At 47.0% G+C, this 17,670-nt stretch overlaps 1 protein-coding gene and 2 long non-coding RNA genes across 11 annotated transcripts in view; 1 reads left to right on the top strand and 2 right to left on the bottom strand.

Annotated features, from left to right (window-relative positions):
- LOC138492486 (uncharacterized) overlaps window positions 1–17,639 on the bottom strand; it is a 218,443-nt gene extending 200,804 nt beyond the window's left edge. Inside the window, exon 1 of the long non-coding RNA XR_011276215.1 lies at window positions 17,481–17,639. This is a non-coding gene — a long non-coding RNA (uncharacterized lncRNA). The remainder of the gene's footprint in view (window positions 1–17,480) is intronic.
- The window catches only part of PITPNM2 (phosphatidylinositol transfer protein membrane associated 2), a 1,944,277-nt gene that overhangs the window by 257,282 nt on the left and 1,669,325 nt on the right, over window positions 1–17,670 (top strand). The window lies entirely within an intron of this gene.
- On the bottom strand, window positions 7,363–15,546 carry LOC138492482 (uncharacterized). The gene is made up of 2 exons (XR_011276213.1): window positions 15,031–15,546; window positions 7,363–10,113 (listed from the first exon to the last, which is right to left on the bottom strand). It is a non-coding gene; the product is annotated as an uncharacterized lncRNA (long non-coding RNA).

The following is a 17,670-nucleotide window of genomic DNA, read 5'->3' as shown; positions in this document are numbered from 1 at the left end:
CTTTTTTTCTCTGTTCATCCTCAGAAGTGCTTAACTCCGACCCTGATGAGGTCTGTTCGACGAGGTATCGAAAGTGCTCTCTCCTTGGCATTTCATCACCTGACTCTTGTTCCTGCTTCCCTCCTCCTCTGTGTCTGCTGTGTATTTGGGCAGTTTTTTGAGATGCTTTCGTCGCTGTTGTGCTGCCTTTCACTCTGTATCTGCTAAAGGTTCCGCGTCCACTTTCTTTCCCCATCTCTCTAGCTATGTGGCATACTGATTTGAAGTGTCCTTCCTCCCCACACGCGCAGCATCTCTGCCCGATCGCTTTGCATACTCCTTTGTGAGGATATTCATATCCGCATTTGTAACAGAATGGCTCACTCTGTGGTTTGACTTCCCTCTGTAGTTTGTGAATCGCTTCTGGATGATTTGTCGTGGCACCTTTTGGATTATTGAAACTTTCTACCTGAGTGTCCATCGCCAGTTCGGCTCTCGATTTCCTTCAGCGTCCTGGATTTTTGAAGTAGTTTTCCCCAAAATGCGTGACACTCACACCCTGCTATTTTCTTAGCGCCTCAGTGTTGGAATAGTGTCCAAAGTCACAATGCTTCAAGATAGCTCAGCGGATTGAGCACTCACTGCTGCGATCTGCGCGTGATCTGCAGGTCGCAGGTTCGAATCTGTGCAAGGCCAACTCAGCCTTTCATCCTTCCGAGGTCGATAAATGAGTACCGATTTCGGTTGGGTCATATTGTATGTAAATTTGTGCTCTGTAAAGCGCTTTGGATTAAGGCGCTATATAAATAACACATCATTATCATTATTATCATTATCATGACAAACACGTCCATGGTCTCCCTTTAGCTGTTTGGTGCTATGAAATATATGTCTTTCGTAGTCCACTTTTGTATGTGGAGTAAAGTATGTGGTCAGCGCCTCTTTCAAGACTTGAATGCTGTCAATAGAGTCCGAGGTCAACTCGTCAATGATGTCTTTCGTAGCAGGCCCCACCGCCCGCTTCAGTAGGCATTGCTGCCAGGCATCTTCCATGGGACCTGTGGCCCCTATGTACAGGTCAAAATCCCTGACCCACCTCGCCCATCTTTGTCCCATGTTACTGGTGTTAGCAATGTCAAAGATTCCTGGTAGCTGAACAGCTGTTAGGCTGCGCCCCGTGAGAGCCATGTGCTGGGGGTGATATGGGGAGAGTGGCTGGGATGTCTGGATCAGGCATTATGGCGTTGTGCAGGCTATCATTCTCTCTCACTCCCCGTCTTCTGGCCTTGGCTCTCCTCCCAGCGCTCTATGCTTCCTTGAATCCATTTTCTGGCCAGTAAATGCATATTGGCCTCCCCTCCTCCTGTGGTTCAATCCAACACCAGCATAGTCAAGGACTCGCTCCTCACAGAAACCCCCAGCAAACACAGAACATTCTTGTAACTGAGACAGCCATCTGCACCAAGTGGCCGCGTAAATGGCAATCATTGAGCTCAATAAATATCAGAAGATTCTATATTATGTTAACCAAGTTTCTTTAAATCTCATATACCGCTATATACACTAGAGAGCAGAATTTCTAAACATATTTTTGGTGCAAAGCTGAGATGCACAACAAGGGGCCGTCGATTCATGGAATTTCATGCAGAAATCGTGCATTGGCCACATGCCGAGAAGTACACTGCGCAACCCTGCGCACAGGTGAAAAATGCACGCCACGCGTATTCATGGAATTGATTGTGCAAAATAACCATATTCGCAAGTCACAGCTGGAACACCGCTGACAAGCCCACACGTAAAGCCAAAAACAGCCAGAACAGCTACCTTTGCACGCTCCCCTGGGCGCGAATACACGCACCCTTCAAACAGTGTGTGGGGTCCCCCGTAAGCAGGCCTGGGACTCGGGGACCCTGTGCTGTGTCCCCATAACTGAATCCGGCACCCTGACAACATCTCTGCACAGGCCACGCCCTGCTGGGAGTCTCGCACAAGCCATCGATGGCTCGCACAGATGTGTCGAGCCAGCACAAAATCCACGCAAGTCCAGGGAAAGTACCACGCATTCGGTTCCATGAATCGACGAAGATGGATTTGCGGGCAGTTGCCCACGCAAGTACCCTATTTCCTACACCAATAATTCCATGAATCGGCTCCCAAATGTGCAAGTAATACACATGGAAATAGATGCAACTATTCTCAGAAAAGAGCCTCTCTGAGATGCTTAAGCACACAGAACTTGCTCTTCGAGGATTCCTGCACCACAAAGCGATTCGCTATCGCATTCAAATGCACCTGTTTTAGCTAATCTGCTCCTAGAAATCCTCTGCAGTCCTTTAGTCTTTATTGGACGTTTTTGCGCCTGTGTATTCCTCTGTTTATAGAGCAGAAAGTATTAAATACCTTTTTTTGTATTTTAAACGTATGTTTTATGTTAGCAGACTACCCACACTCTTTATGTCTCCATAGAGCAAAAAGAATTCAAAGCTGTGAAGGAAAAGTGAAAATAAAAAGCTATTTATAACTACTGTGTCCCTTTTGGATAGCCGTCAAGACATACTTTTCATTTTTTATTTTTTCTGCATGCTGCAAATTGAACAGAGGCTGAAACAGCTACTGTCTCTTTTTTGATTTTGATTTTAGGAGATACGGCTGGTGTAGGTTTGTAATACTCTAATAATTCTTTATAACAATCTACCCCTCAGGCCAAGCCAACTGCAGCACTGCCACCTACCTTCTTGGTCATCCGACCCATGAAGGGTGTGTCAGTTGAGGCTTTCGCCACCACTTTTTCTCTCCCCCCTCCTCCTCTGGCTGACTCTCACCCTGACACAGCCCTTTCCATGCCCCACTCTACCATCTGTGATACTCTTGATACTCTTGCCCCTGTCATGAGGATCCGCTTGAAGCCCAAAGCCAAGTGCAACTCCTGGTATGACTCTGACCCAGGGTCGGACTGGGACAAGAAATAGGCCCGGACAACAACAAAAAAGTGGCCCACCCCTCGCCTCAAAAAAGTGGCCCACCCCTCGAAAAAGTGTCCCACCCCTCGCCACAAAAAAGTGGCCCACCCCTCGTCTCAAAAAAAGTGGCCCTCAAACCATCATCCGTGAATCGCGTCAATTCTTGACTTTTACAGAAAATGCTACATATTTAGGTCCACAGCTCTGAGGCGCAGGAGTGGCATGAACCAACCACCCCCACTGCGGTTTTGGGACCTGCTGCAAGTCAATGCTTATACAGGGCTCCGCAACCCCAGCAGGGAAGCAGGGTGGGGGTGACGATGGTTGGATAGGAGGGGAGGGGGGTAGGGAAACCGGAATGAGGTTTAGGGAGAGGTCAGAAAATGCTACGTATGGAGGCTTCATGTGTCTGTTACATTACAACACAACTCATAAAATAACATTACTTTGCATACAGTTCTGTGGGCTTGTATGAATTTGTTGCCCTGGTGTAATGGTTGTGCCACTGGTTTTTGCCCTTGGCACCCTATTTTAATTGTGTGCCCCAACACTTCACGTCCAATCACACTCTTCGAAGAACAACTACTGCATCTCACAGAGTAACATCAGACCCCTCCCTCCAGACAGCGCCTCTACAGCCAATTTACACATCACCGCCTGTCCCTGGCCCCTTTCGGGATACCAATGCCCCTATGCCCTCGACAAAGACACTGTGGGGTGCTTCCGAACTGCACACAGTCAGCAACAAAGGCTAGCTATCATCCGGGGTCAGACTGGGCCGTGCAATTGTCTCAGGCACCAAAGAAAAAGTGGCCCGCACTTGCAAATGGCTTTTCATTCCTTTTGTGATACTGTTTGAATAGTACCCAGGGGGAGCTTTTTGATAAAGTGACATGCAAATTGTATATTTTAAAGAATATTTATTCAGCAACACTGGTCAAAACTACTAGTCGCAGTGTGAATTAACTCATCAAACTGGCCCACATGGGCCAATAAGGGTCCCACTTTGGCCAAAAAAAGGGTCCCACGCCAGCATTTTGTGTTTTTGGTTGGCCCTGGGCCTATTGTCCTACAGGCCAGTCCGAGGCTGCTCCCAGCTCAACTGACTTTTCAGTACTGACACTTTTTCCCTCATCTTTTCCCCCAGTTGCAACCCCTCCCCACAGAAAAAAAGTCATGTTTTACCATGGGCAAGATGGATTGTGGCCCTCCCCACAGAAAAAAAGTCATGTTTTACCATGGGCAGGGCCACAATCCATCTTTATCAAGGAGAGCAATGTAGCAGCATGCAATACTCTTTACCTAACTATTCATGCCAATGAACAGGTACAGCCAGCTTCCAAAACGGATACGGTTACATTTCGCTCATGCCCACATTGCCCAGTAACAAATACAACCAGCTCTGATGCCCAAGGGGCCGTACAGCATAACTGGTACAGCCTGCTCCCAGCTATGGTTAAGCCAGCTCAAACACAATCGGCTCCTGATCATTCTCTGTGAACGTTGCTGTACCCATTTAGTAACAGGTAGAGGAGCGAATTCCCACATATGTCAGGCAATAGATAGCGCAAGGTAACACCATTTCCAGTAACAGGGACAGCGAGCTACTGCTCACGTCCAGTAGCTTTTACAACCCAAACTCCTCGCACTCATCACCGGAACTGGTACAGCTATAGCCTTCAACATTCCCAGCCCCACCCCACACCCCTTAGCTCACAATGTCCATACTATAGGCTCTGTTTCGAAAGGCATGTAACACTGGAAACTGAATGCGGAAAGGTAGGGAGACTAAGCATGAAAGCATGGCAGTAGGGCAATACATTGGCCCATGGCTGTGCCACCTAATTCTGACTGCTGCCCTCACAAAGAACAGCTGAACTCAGTCTTGTAATAGACCAGTGAAAAAATGATGACATACTTGTCGGATGGTGGAAAAATAAAGCTCGTAACTGGATCAGCCCCAGACAGGTCCTCAGAGGCATAGGCCCTTCTGGAGTGTTCCCAAGTTCCTTATGGGCCAGTCTGCCACTGTCCGCCTCACTATAACTATGGTGGTAACAGGTGGCATTCCAGAGTAGCGCCTATCTTGCCGAAACACATGATAATGGCCTTTGCAGCCCATGCATATGCTGCCTGCTTGTTGCCTCATCTTCAATGGAGGTCTTGCCCAATGCAGTATTACCACATGTCCCCAATGCAGTTCAATTGGTCTCAAAAGCGGGCAATAACTTGTACTTGGCACCAACCCTAAATCAGTTGTAGTATTATCGTAGCCGCATGCAGTAAGAGGAATTCAGTTGAGCAGTATTACCATAGTTGATACCGCCAAACTTACAATGTGGCGCAGAATTACAGAAACAGCTTGTCACATGATGGAAACAGAGTGTAAACATAGCAGAGTCCATGCTGGACACACACAAACATACACAACATTTGAGGTGCACAGAGATGGAGCCTGGGGCACGAGAGAGACCAACAAGGGCAGGAACACAGAGGGAGCCTGGGGAGGTGGCCTGGAGCAAGAGAGGCCAACAAGGGCAGGGACAGAGATGGAGCCTGTGGAGGTGGGCTGGGGCACGAGAGACCAACCAGGGCAGGAGGAGAGATGGAGCCTGGGAGGTGGGCTGGGGCACGAGAGGCCAACAAGGGCAGCAAGAGAGATGGAGCCTGGGGAGGTGGGCTGGGGCAAGGCAGGCCAATAAGGGCAGAACCTGAGATGCACCCTGGGGAGGAAGGTAAGTTTAGAGGGGCAAACAAGTGCAAAAAGAGCGATTGATGGGCCCTGGTGGGGGCTGGGGAAGAACACAGGAATGCTTTTGGTACTCAGGCAGGAGGCAAAAAGAGAGCGGGTGTATGCAGGCAGAGGAAGTGTACGGTAAGGGTGGGGTCTAAAGAAAAATAAGTTTGGACTATGGAGTAGGGATATACACAATGAAAGGATATTGAAATCAGAAACAAAGACTTGGTGACTTAGCAGGGTAGGAAAATAGTTTGAAATTGATAAATATTAACACAAAAGAGAAGGTAAAAGTAAAAAAATAAACGGAAACAGAAGTTTGCAAGATAGGTTAAGGACAAAAAAAGGTGAGTCTGAAGAGAGAGAAATGAAAAGACGCTGGAAACTATAAAAGGCAGGTGTGCAGAGGAAACTGAGTAACATTTGATGAGAGAAAAGGAAGAATATTGAACATTTTAAAACAAATGGACAGAAAGCCTTTGGTCGAAGAAGATGGAAAGACTTGAGCTGGAATTGGGACCAGGACTGGGGAATTACTGGACTCGGGAAGATTCGACTCGTTTGTTCGGTGAGAGGGTAATAGAGAGAGAGGGGGAAGGAAACAAGGAGGAAAGGGGGGCTCCGGTGTCGGGGAGAGCCCCTGGGGCAGAGGTACCACCCCGTGTCAGGCTGCACGCATACTTGCCATTGCCAACATTGTGTGGCCAAAAAGATGTAGGATTTTTCAAGTTTCAAAACTAATGCTTTGCATAACAATTACATCACAGGAAAATACAAAACATACATTGTTGGCACCACTGGAGCATTCTAAAATACACATCACATGAAACAGCACATCATGGAAAGATGTTCAAATGTTTAAAATGTATAATTCTGAATGGTAAGTTAACACCAAATTCAATTACCTAACTTCACAGAAGGTAATTACACAGAGTTGGTAGGCAATGTTTGCCACTGCTCTGTAACAGCAGCCTGGGCAATACATATGTATTCCTGCAGTGCAAGATGAACACTGAATGACATGATGGAGCCTGATACCCCCGCAGTCTTATAGGCAGATGCTGTGTGATGGTGGTACGCTCTGCCCCTTGCCCACACTGGTGGTTCACCTAGGCCTGTCCCGGCAGAGTGCAGGGCAGAGTCATTTAGCTATCAGGTCACTGGATTGGTCTGAGCCCATCACCCAAAGTAATCACCCGCCCACCGCACAGACAAACTAACTAATGTGTTGCATGCTTTGTCCTGGGCCGGTCTCAAGCAGCCTGCCTTGGAGTCACATAAATTACCTGCCTGCCCATGTAAAAAACAGTAGGCTACGTGACGTCACCCACATCTGTAGGCAGTAGGCTACTGCTTTAGAAGCAGTAGCCTACTGCCTAAATCATCCCTGTATTTTAGGTGCCATCCAGGAAATACATTTTCAGATACACATGTGATGTTAAAAGAGTTAACAAACAAAAACTCGCTATCAAAATGGGTTTACATACTCAGAAAAACAAGATAACGCTATCGAACTAAGCAGGGAGCAAGATAAATGAATCGTCGGGTGTAAATGATGTGTCAGATAAAGAAGTACAATTTCGGTATCAACAACTTTTATCTACCCACTCAGTAGTGTGGGTGCGATTTCTCGCCGTCCATAACCAGTACAAGAGGGACCCTGCAATAACTCAGACAGAAAAGAGCCAAGTTAACATTACTTTATTAATGCACAAGCATTCGCGAATGGGCAGCAAGTTCAAACGTCTCGCAAAGCAAGTCGTCAAAGTGCCGCGCTTTGCCCTGCACATCGTGGTCCTTTTATACCCATCTGTTTTACATTGTCATACATTGCTGCACATAGATTATGTCCACCACAAGGCGGTTCCTCCCAGTCATGACTTTGCATCAAGGTCAACAGTTCAACATCTGCTATTGTGGTTTCCTGTTATCTGTTATTCGCTCTCTCTCGTGCCCCTCTGTGTATCTCTGTGCACGAGGCTGTGCTTACTCATTCCTTCCCCACCCGTAATCTGCAGATAGTTTTAGCAGGCTCAACATGCTTCGACATACAGTGACCAAACACAATTCTTCTGTTAAAACAAGTTCTTGCCAGGTCAGCAGGTCTTAAATGTCGCTGTATAAAGAGAAGGCCTCTTCTTTTAACAAAGGGTACATTCTTTTAACGCATATGATGATTAGTACAAACTCCAAGTGTGAGCACAACATTACATATGTATGCGTACCTTCAATCCACCCTTTGCTCACACTTGAGCATCAATCTAAACAGTCCTAGCATAAGCAGATGGCAGGAAAGCAACATCATCACATACTGTATGTACCATAATCTTCTCCAGGCCTCCCATGTCAAAAAATTCCTGTTGTACATGGCTTTTATCCATTGGATTTAGGCGCGTTATGCTGGAAGAACACATGGAAACACAGCACGACACACATACCGGGAAACATTGGATGCAGAGACAAATTCCTACAACTATTGCCGCTAGAACCAGTATAGGCGTAAGAAGTTGCCATCCAATTTCTTTCAGGAGCTTCATCCACCAGCTATCTCCTGACCCTTCCTCCTGGTGGATGCTATCCGCCACTTTATGCAGTTTGTTTACTCCATCCAGGATTCCTGTACTCCCTTCTGGTATGTAAACACAGCATTGGGATCCCACCAAAAAACAGACTCCGCCCCTTTCTGCAGTGAGTATGTCTAAGACATACCTATTTTGGAGAGCCACTAGCCGAATTGCTTTCATTTCATAAGTAATGTTTTCCATTAGGTCTGCAGATTCTTCGATTACGAACTCAAGGGCCCTGTTTAGCTTTTGGATTTCTTGACTGTTCATAAAGATGCCCGCTGGAGGAACCAGGACCCCCATCAGATCTATAAACGTTTCCCATCCTGTAGGTTGATACGTAGGAATTTTTGGGTTTACTGCTCGTTTATTTCTGCTGTGTATTTCTTTATGCAGAGTAGACGGGGCATATACCATCACAGCCGGCATTATTCTGGCTATGTAACATACCCCAACAAAATCTTTGGCTAACCACAAATAAGCCCTCTTGTTACAGACATAGGCATGTCCTTCAATCTGTAACAATCCCTTCGTGTAGTTATTTAGATTCACCATTTGACTGCACCCCGAGATCATTCTTTGATTACCTCTTGCGCTCCTCTTAAAACATATATTCTTTGGCCTAAACTCTTGTGTGATGGTGATAGGGGGAGGAGGTTCTCTTACTATCTGTACCATAGCAGGTGCAAGCCCGATTCCCTCAGTTTTGATTTTATAGCGTATCTTTTCCTTTAGAAGGGTTTTGTTCTCTCCTCTAACATAACAAGCGGTATTCGGTATCATGTATTGCTGTGCTGACACTATTCTCATGTAAATTAATGTACACCCGGCATCCTCAGTAACTGGCGATGCGTACACTGGGATGCCTTCACTGCTATGTCGGGGCATGTGGGTGCAGATCCAGCAATCAGTTTTATTCACTACCCCATATGTTGTGTTTATTATCTTCACGTATTCATTTTTAGCATAGTCTTCCGGGTCGTGTTGGTCATAGGCATCTCGATTCCTGCTCTTGACCCAATCTGTTCTCCCTGTTTCATTTGACTCGGGCAACAGGTTCTTTAATTCATATCTAGATGGATGTTCCAGATACCAGAATATTATGGCAAATGCTATTAGTACTACTATCGTGCATACAGAAAACAAAATTTTGCCTCTTGTGGTACAAACTGGTATTTTCCTCTTACCTTCTGTGTTTGAGGAGCATACACTTATCCGTTCAGGGACTAAACCAGCATACACGGGTGTAGACATAGTTCAGTATATGGCTCAGTATACAGCGTATATCAGTTGCAACCTAGCGATATAGCAATATCCCCTATTTAAAGCACCAGTGTCCTTATTACTCTAATAGTGGTAGGTCTCACTGAAAACCTTCATCCGATCTGTCCCACGTCTCGCAGTGCCTGTCCCAGGAGGGGAACGCCGAAGGCCCTTCAGGCTACAAGCCCGTCGTCTTCAGTAAGGCACAATTCTGCTAAAACCAACAAGAGAGTCCAAATGTTCATCTCCCTAATGATCAAAGTTCAAAACAGTGTCCTTACACGTTGCTTGGCACATACACGTCACGGGATCGGAGACGATGGGCACACCTACTAATGGCGTCTGGCAGTACTGTTGCAACCTGGGGTTGGTTGGTTCCCTTTTCCGGAGGAATCAGTAATGGAAGCGTCTTCTTGACGTGATTCACGTGGTACCAGTGCGGTTTGCCATCAACTTTTACCGCAGTTTGTGTTGCGAGGAGAACCTGAAACGGGCCCCTCCATCTGGGTTGCAGTCCGCTGGTGCGATCGAAGGCTTTTATAACAACCCAGTCACCGGGCTGCACGTCGTGACCTTCTCCTATCAGAGGAGATGGAGCTACTGCGTTCACCTGTGCATTAATAGAAATCAGTCTATTAGTTAACCCAATACAGTACTGTTGTAATGCAGGCCATGCTTGCTCAGACAATCTCTTAGGTGATATGGGGGTCCCAATACTTGGTGGGCGCCCCATAACAATTTCGAAAGGAGATAAACCATGTGTACGCTTAGGCATAGTACGCATACTCAATAATGCAATAGGCAATGCATCCGGCCATTTCAGTCAAGGGCATCCAGTGTTTCAATATGCATTGTGCTGTGGAGGTGGCACTATTGTCCCGCAGGGGATATGCTTCCACCCATCCTGAGAACCCACATTTCATCACCAAACAGTAGGAATGTTTATTTACAGGCTCCAGCTGTATAAAGTCCATATACACCACCTCAAAAGGGCAGGTGGGTAACTTACTGTGGCCCGCCGGGGCCGGTACACCTTTCCCCACATTATATAAAACACATATTTCACATTGTTTTGCCCATTGGCGACAATACATTCCCAATCTTTTGTTGTACCACACAGTACTTAAAACTTCTTCCATAGTTCTTGCGTTAACGTGGGTTGGACCATGAGCCACGCTCACTATCACAGGTAAGTATGCGTCAGGTAGTACCCAGGTGTTCGTTTTGGTATGTGCCCATAGCCCATCTACCGTCTCCTCATATTGATCATCCTTGTGCCAAGATAGTCTTTCTTCAATGGTTGCATCTGCTTGGATTTCCTTTACGCGCTCCTTCGTCCCTTCCATAGTCACATCCCTCCCCACTATGAGCTGTCGGGCTTCCCACCGAGTGTCCCTTGTGGCAGCTAGTTTAGCCATCTGGTCAGCCAAAGAATTTCCCTGCGTGACATAATCCAGTGTTTTTTTATGCGCTGAGCACTTCACTACGGCCACCATTTTGGGCAGCGTAAGGGCTTGCAATAATTCAGCAATCAATCGGGCATGTTTAATAGTATCACCTTGGGAGGTTAAAAACCCACGCTCTCCCCAGAGTTTACCAAAACTGGAAACCACCCCATGAGCGTAGGCTGAATCAGTATAAATTGTCACTTTCATACCGCTGCTTAACACTAATGCTCTCGTTAGCGCAATTAATTCTGCTGCCTGGGCCGATTTTTCACACACTTTCCCACTCTCAATCAACCGTTCCCCTGTAGTTACTGCATACCCTGCTGTTGTCTCCCCATTTGGCAGTTTGAAACAGGAACCATCACAGAATAATACACCCTCATTATCAACCAGCGGGGTGTCTTGCAGGTCTGCTCTACCCTTAGTGTGTTCTTCCATTTGAATCACACAATCATGCCTAATGTCATCAGGTGAGGTGGGCAAAGGAAGCAGTGTCGCTGGATTCAAAGTGTTACACCGTTCAATTTTTACATTACTGGCAAACAGGATCATCTCATACTGTGTGAGTCTAGCTGTAGTCAAATGCTGTGTATGCACTCTATTCAGAAGAACATCTACCGTATGTGGAACTTTTACTGTTACTTCACTCCCTAGGATGATACCTGCACTTTGTTTTAGGGCTGTCGCTGCTGCAGCTACTGCTCTCATGCATGGGGGTAGGCCTCGAGCTACTGAGTCCAGAGTGCTAGAAAAATATGCACATGGTCTCTGTTTACCCCCTTGTTCCTGTGTCAAGACTGACACAGCGCAACCTTCCTGTTCATCAACAAAAAGGCAAAATCTCTTAGTATAATCAGGTGTGCCTGTTTCCAGCTCCCGTGTCTACCAGACATCTCAAGTTTCGGTGGGGGCCGATCCTAATAGAGGCATAAGGCCCCCTTTGGTCTATAGGAACCTGCACCACTCCCGCTATCTCATTCCGGCATCCTCAGGACATATCGCTTGTGTTATCCTGAAAATCAACGTTATAGTATACCCCTTCTCCACATTCTTCACCCTGGCATACACCTTGTACTTGTGTCGTTTGTTGTGGCTGATACAGTAGATTGGGAGGAGGCGGGGCCGGCCAGGGAACATCCCCTCTTGCTTGCCCGTCAAAGGCATTGGGTTGAGGGGGTTTAAACATTCTATTGTCTTGGTTGCCGTACCCACCAGTCCTATTTCCTGGGGCAAATGTTGTCTGTGAAGGGGGCCGTACGCCCCTTCCTCTCCCACCACTCTGGGGACACTGGGATTTCCAGTGTCCGGGTCTCTTGCAGAAGGCACATACATCTTGGGGTAGCCCATCCCTCCTCCCATATAGCGCACCTTCTTGCACTGTACCTCTTCCTGTCCCTTGGCCCCCTATCATGTTGCTACTATAGCCCTGTGACGGGCCGTTATAATTGTAGTTATACCTGCCTTGGGGCCCTTGATGCAACTGTTGCATCAACACTTTGGTTTTTAAATCCTTCTCTTGTCATGCCTTTTGTTGTCCCTTCACTCTTTCCCCTCTTTCGTAATACCTAGCCATTTCGAGGAGATCCCGGGGGTTTCTAGTCATCCATGTACTTTCTGCCCTCCTAATGTTCTCCTGAATTGGCCCGTGGAGCCCCTCTACAAAGTTTGTGGCAAAGTACCGTTGGCCCGTTTCAGACCCTATCTCTAGCCCACTGTGCGCTTTGAATGCTGCTTCATAACGCAGAAAGTACTGTGCTACCTCCTCACTTGCACCCTGTATCACAGCGGACAGTTTCTCCACATTCACATCAAATGGGGGTAACACCTTTTCTAGAGCCTTCAGGACTGCCATGCCATGCCCCCTTAGGGGTTCAGGATATTCCTCATGCAGTTTTCTATTTTTGCTCGCATCCATTACATCTTTCCATTTTATTGTTTCATTGTCTTTGGCACGAAAGGGGGTCCATATTTCTTCTGGGACAATGGCTAACAATATGTTATCTACATCCTCTACGGTAAATAACCCTGGTCTGAATAACTTTCCTACTTCTTTGTAGAATCCTGCCGGGTCTATACGGGGGTCGGGGATGGACTTGGTGATATGCATTAATTCAATTCGGGATAAAGGGACATACACATAGGTGCGCATCATGTTACCAGTGGCTGCCTCTATGGTGGGTTGGCACTCTCTCATTGGCATTAATAGTAACTTTTCCATGTCTGTTTGTTCACTTACAAGGGCCTGCGCTGGTGGCGAAACAGAGGATTGATGACTAAGAGCTTTCTCTTTTATTTTTTTATAATCTTTTAATAGTTTCTCCACCTTAGCCATCCTCCATTCTTCCGCCCCTGAATCATCCACTCTTATATTAGATAGCAGTTTCTTATCCAATTCCGTCCTAATCCTATTCCACTGGGACACATACCTAGGCTCCTTTTCCTCTTCTATATCATCCACCCTAATAAGAAGATATTTAATTATGTTTACTTGTATAGGCCAGCCAAGGCCCTCCATCAGACTCACCAGGGTGGACATGGACTGCGAGTGTATGGATGCTATCATACGATTAGCTACGTTTTGGCCCGCCTGGTCTGCATCTTTGAGTTTAGCCTCTCTTTCCCTCACCTCTCTTTCCCATGCCCTCTTTTCCTTCTCCCATTCAACACTGCCCCTTATGACTTCCTCTATTATGTCTGACATACATCCCCATAACTGAACACTGGACGCAGTCACTGGTAGTAACGCGACAGCGTCCTGATATGCTGAGGGCAGATCCGCAGTACTCTGTCCTCTCAATTTACAGTTACCCTCATAAAAGGTATATAGTTTAGTGGCCACTGTCCTAAATTCCAAAGGTGTCAAACGCCCCAATTGGTCCCGTAGGCTGTCATTGAGGGGTGTGCCATACAGCCCGGTCATAAGGATTTGCAAGTCTCCATCTCTATCCTTTTCTACAGTAGTCGTTCTCCTATGGTCTATCAACCTATCTGGGTCTCCATACTTCATTGGGAATTCCACCCTTTCACCCTCACTGTCTGCCGGTGGAGCTGTAGCTCCTGGAAACAATAATTCAGTCGTTGTTTGTTCTGCTTCTAGCCCTATCACATCTTCATATCGAGGCACCGGCACAGCAGGATACATACCCCCACTGTTCTTAATCATCATATGTCTATCCAACTGATCTAGCCTCTCACCCTTCTCTTTTATCTCTAGATCATGTAATTTTTGATTTACCGTTCTCTTCTGCTCCTTTGCTTTTTGTTTATTCTGAGCATTGCGCCTGCGCATTGCTTCTACCCTCCATAGTCGTATAGCCTCAAACTGTGCGGGTCTAACCCGTCTTTTTACTAACTCTATTTCTACTTTGGATATGCGGTCCACATCAAAGGACCCGGTGTCTGGCCATTTATGCTCAATCAAATCTTTTGTGTATTCGGACCATTCTTTTAAGAACAATGTTGAATTCAATCCATGTTTAATCAACATATCAAATGCAGGGGTTCCTTCAAGAGGGGCATAGTGTCTCTTGCCTATACCACTCTTGCTGGAAGCCGCTTGACCCATTTTGTTGGTATACCGCAATTGCCTAAAACACTCACCTTTCCCAAATATGCACCTATTGGCTAACAATAATAATACATCCTCCTGGCGTATCTAACATATCATATCATCATTTCAACATTACTTCTTCATAGACGGACTTACCACCGTCCTCTTCACAAACCCTGAATCATTATTTCCTTATTCCATCATGCATCCGTCCATACCACTTATCTTAAGGGTCCCGCCAGAGTGTTCCGGACCCGAAGGGCGACAGCCTGCTGTTCCACCGCCGACGGAGCCGGAAAAACAAGGATGACGCGTTGGTTGCAATCAAAGGTGCGGATTCAGTTGTTGGGGCCCCGTGATCAATTCCTTCTCCGGTTCCGCCGCGGCGTTCCTCACCCAGTGACGGACTGTCGCTCCTTCGCGTCCCACTTCTGACACCAAAATTGTGGGTGCGATTTCTCGCCGTCCATAACCAGTACAAGAGGGACCCTGCAATAACTCAGACAGAAAAGAGCCAAGTTAACATTACTTTATTAATGCACAAGCATTCGCGAATGGGCAGCAAGTTCAAACGTCTCGCAAAGCAAGTCGTCAAAGTGCCGCGCTTTGCCCTGCACATCGTGGTCCTTTTATACCCATCTGTTTTACATTGTCATACATTGCTGCACATAGATTATGTCCACCACAAGGCGGTTCCTCCCAGTCATGACTTTGCATCAAGGTCAACAGTTCAACATCTGCTATTGTGGTTTCCTGTTATCTGTTATTCGCTCTCTCTCGTGCCCCTCTGTGTATCTCTGTGCACGAGGCTGTGCTTACTCATTCCTTCCCCACCCGTAATCTGCAGATAGTTTTAGCAGGCTCAACATGCTTCGACATACAGTGACCAAACACAATTCTTCTGTTAAAACAAGTTCTTGCCAGGTCAGCAGGTCTTAAATGTCGCTGTATAAAGAGAAGGCCTCTTCTTTTAACAAAGGGTACATTCTTTTAACGCATATGATGATTAGTACAAACTCCAAGTGTGAGCACAACATTACATATGTATGCGTACCTTCAGTAGCTTAACGTGCACTTCGCAGACCATTTAAAGGAGCTTGGTGTACAAATATATAACCACTTCTGACTGATCAATACGTTGGGGTCTGTCACAAAAACCTATAGGCAAGGCAGGAATACTTAAAAAGTACGTAGCCTATTGCCTAAATGTGTAGGATTTCCATAGAAAAAACGTAAACAAACATACAAATCAGATGCCGGAACAAAAGAGCGTGCTTTATATCTTAAAATATTATGCACGGACGCACCCGCTCCATACATGCCAACATTATCCATTCCGTTTGGCAGATGCTAGTCCATTCCTTTTTATAATTTTGCATTTTGACTTTGTAGTGCTATAGTTACCCATTCAATCCAGGACTACAAGTCCCAGAATGCAAAGTTATAACTAGGATTGGACCATCATCTCCAGAATGGAATTACTGAAGTTTGGCATGCATGCTTTCAGAAATAGAATAACTATCGTAAGGAGGAGTGGGTAAGCCCAGGATCAGAGGTTCAGAGGCAGCAGAAGTGGGCAGCAGTGCCTCTCACCTTAGCAGTTCCCTGAACCGCTGAAGGTGCCGCTTTATATTGAGGGGAGAGAGGGGAGCGATTAGATGCTGGCAGCGGAAGGGGCTCCTGGTTGGGCAACTCAGCCCTCCTCGGCCTCTGACACTTGAGCGGGGAGGGGAGCTCGTGCGCTCAGTGCAGCAGGAGGGCGTGTGCGCCTCACTGGAACACATTAAGTAAACATTTGAGATAAAAGTGTAATAATGTGCAAAACCTACCATTAGGCGGAGTGGTGCCAGTTCTGGTGGCACTCTAGGTGGTGCCAAGAGTTGCCTCACAGGCACAGCCAAACTTGCACCGCTGTACCTCACTCAGTTGCTGGTCAGGTCACATCTGTATGATCCCCACCCCCTTGGCACAGCAGCAAGGGTGAGATTGAATTGGCGCTCCTTCTGCATTTGGCACCACAAGGCACTGCAGAAGATGGTCACCGGGCAGAATGCAATTATTGGCAGATCACCTTGCACATACAAGATGCCGCTCCGCGGGTTTACTACGCACGGACATTAGCATCATTTGTAACAAAGCTCAGAACAGCTGCAAAGCCGTTTTTTAAAATTTATTTAGCAACATGTTTTTCTATAAATCATAATGGCCAAAGATGATCTTTTGGGCGAAAGATTATTAGAACTATTGAAAAATCGGAGAGGCACCTCCCTTGGCTGCTAATGACTTTACCAGCTGAGATTGCCTAATAAACCTAATTTCGGGGCCTTATTAACCAGGATGTAACAGGTGACTTGAAGTAGAAATCCGTTTAGCCCTGCTTTGGGGTAATGGACCCATCAGAGCCCTGTTCGAGCCAATTGACACATCACTTTCCAAATAAATAGAGAAACGTGTGAGGTAAGTTATGTATCAGCTGCGGGCCGCATTACTGGCCGCTCGGTTACATAGGATGTCGGCTACAGGCCCTGACCGTGTCTGTCCCACGAGACCAGTCACGATACGAGCCGAGTTCATTTTTAGGAAGCTGCGCCGTGGCACACAGCAGACCTGCAACCCCCCCCAACACTCACATGGCATGGGGCTGGGCACATTTACAGTGCCCAGTGAACACGGTCACCCCTTTTGTGTACGGCAACATAGCGCCCAGTCCCAGATGCTCAGAAAATGAGAAAGGAGCAAATGAGTTCCGTGGCACGAGGCGGGTAATGAGGGATGGGTCTGAGGAGCGGGATGTGCGAGTGTGTGTGCGTGCGCATCACTGGCAAAGTAGACCTGCACCCCCACCCCAGGCACACTCACATGGCATGGCAGGGAAAGCCCCTGAAAAGGGACGGTGTGGCTGAGACACATGCACTTGTTATGCATGTTTTTGCCCTAATGTTTACGTTGCTCAGTAACAGTCCCCACTCCACTCCTTACCTAGTGACTGGCTGGCTGTTGGCTGCTCTGTGGGCTGTGGCCGGCACTGGCACTGGGCACTCCACTGTCTGCTGGGCTGGCCGCCTCAGTGATGCCTTGTGGTCCTCCTGTGTGGGCACTGGCACTGTCGGTCTCGACTCGAGGTCCACTGGTGGTGACGGTGTGTGCTTGCACTGGGGGCTCATATAGC

This window comes from Ambystoma mexicanum, chromosome 10 (genome assembly GCF_040938575.1).
Source record: "Ambystoma mexicanum isolate Mex_15411 chromosome 10, UKY_AmexF1_1, whole genome shotgun sequence".
NCBI classification, from domain to species: domain Eukaryota; kingdom Metazoa; phylum Chordata; class Amphibia; order Caudata; family Ambystomatidae; genus Ambystoma; species Ambystoma mexicanum.
Note: the sequence above shows the minus strand (reverse complement) of the source record. Positions and strands in the feature narration are given on the sequence as shown.